General features: G+C 42.5%; 1 protein-coding gene across 1 annotated transcript in view; it reads right to left on the reverse strand.

Moving 5' to 3' along the window:
* Positions 1–1,946, reverse strand: part of LOC106013672 (protein lev-9) — a gene marked incomplete at both ends in the record, with an annotated part of 36,831 nt that overhangs the window by 14,960 nt on the left and 19,925 nt on the right.

The following is a 1,946-nucleotide window of genomic DNA, read 5'->3' on the forward strand; positions in this document are numbered from 1 at the left end:
CTAGGATACTTTACAGTTTCGATTGAGTACAGAGAACCACATCGACATTATAGATCTTTAATAGCTGCAGAAGAAGAGAAACAATGTACGGATAGAAATGGACACATGTCAAAATCTCTGATCTCCAAAACGTTACCCAGTGTACCCTGTGCCTAACAGTCTCCAGTCAGCTTGACACTCTGAATGGGATTACGCCACAGGTTGTTCCAGATGTCTCTCCTTGACTGCCTCGATTGTTTAAGCAAAGAGAAGCACACCAATTTATAATCACAGCCAGTTTTTGCATGCTTCTTTGAGTACAGAGAAGCACATCGGCACGAAAGCAGCCATTTAGTGCGGGGGAAATGTAATACAGACAGATAATTATCATAGTATGGCACTTATATGACCTTATTGTGTTGCAAGTGCCGTAAAACTCTTACTAAAACTAAAGACAGATAGTAGTATGAGAGGAAAAAAAAAAAGAAAAAAAAAAGAATGGAAAAAAAAAGAAAAAAAGACCTATCAGTGGTGCACCACTTCCAGTTTCGTTTTAGCAGGATTTTTTTACTGCTCTTGCCACACACTTACGTCATAAAATTGCTGAAGATAAGAGGCGTAGAGTACTGTACAAAAAAGAAAAAGAAAAAAGAAAGCGAGATAAGAATGGTAGATGTTTGATAGGAATGAAGGAGCAATTCACATCAGGGCACCCACCAACAACCCACCCTGTGGCTCTTTCCAACCCCAAGTAGGTCACATAATCTATCACACAGCAGATTGCGTCCTTGGTTATTGGAGACGTCTAGACCGTCCGTCTGTCCTTGACTGCGCCCTAAATAGAATGTGGGTACCACAGAATTACACAGTTCTATCTGCCCAGTACCTTGTTTGAGAAACCTGACGTTTAAGATTTAGAGTTTCACAATATGCCACGTTTTAAAAAAAGCCATTCTTGAAATAACTTGCTAACGACTCCGAATGATCTTACGATTTTGATATAACAGATAGGTTTCAGACTTCATGGTCTTAGCGGCTCAAAACGGCCAAAATGTCAGATAGGACTTTACTTTGTAGTTCTGAGGTATAGATGCGGTGATTGTATTTCAACGCCCTGGAAAGCTTAGAGGGGGGCTCTCGTGGCCAAGAGGTTAACGTGTTCACCTCTCATTCAAAGATCCCGCGTTCTAATCCGGGTAACGAAGGAAAAAATTGTCTTCTTTAAAATTGTATCCATTCACCTCCTTCCCTGCTCCTCTCTAGCAATGTTCTGCCGTCTGCTTTCGTCTCCACTTTCTGTCCCCTCCCCTCAACTTCTTTGTCCCCTCCTTGAGGCTCCTGACTCTTTCTGCAACTTTCTAATACTTCTCTTTGGCTCCTTACTGCTGTCTTTCAGCCACACCCCTGATCTTCTGGTAGGAAAGATCAACACTTAGCCTTCTCGGACAAGGGCGAAAAAACTCGGAGGTCCTGTGTGCAAGTTGCGCCCGCTAAAGATCTTTTTGTGGTCTAAAATAAAAAAGAGTAGGCTTCGGCCGCCATCGGGCAAAATTCAAAGTTTCCTACCAACTGAAAATGTTTAATGTGTCCCGCTCGCTCATATGACCTAATGCAGCTGCGAGCGCCGTAAAACACTTACCAAAAAACGGAAAAAAGTATAAAAAGCCCGTCCCTCCTGTCCCTCTCCCCCAATTTATCTGGAATGTACTTGACCCGGTGTGCAGATCCAGGATCACCAGTGGGGTTGGTGTTATGTCATAAGGACCACTGTATGTGCAGGGATGACCCAGAGTCTGATCCCCCACACACAAACCACGGAAAATCGCTGGCTGCGTGTATGGCCGATTGCTTGAGGCTGGTCTCAAGGATCCACCCGGGTATAAAGAAAGTGCATAGAAATCAATATTGTTATGATTTATCATCATCATGAATATTATCATCATTATTATTATTATCATTATTATTAT

Source organism: Aplysia californica, unplaced genomic scaffold (assembly GCF_000002075.1).
Source record: "Aplysia californica isolate F4 #8 unplaced genomic scaffold, AplCal3.0 scaffold01106, whole genome shotgun sequence".
NCBI classification, from domain to species: domain Eukaryota; kingdom Metazoa; phylum Mollusca; class Gastropoda; order Aplysiida; family Aplysiidae; genus Aplysia; species Aplysia californica.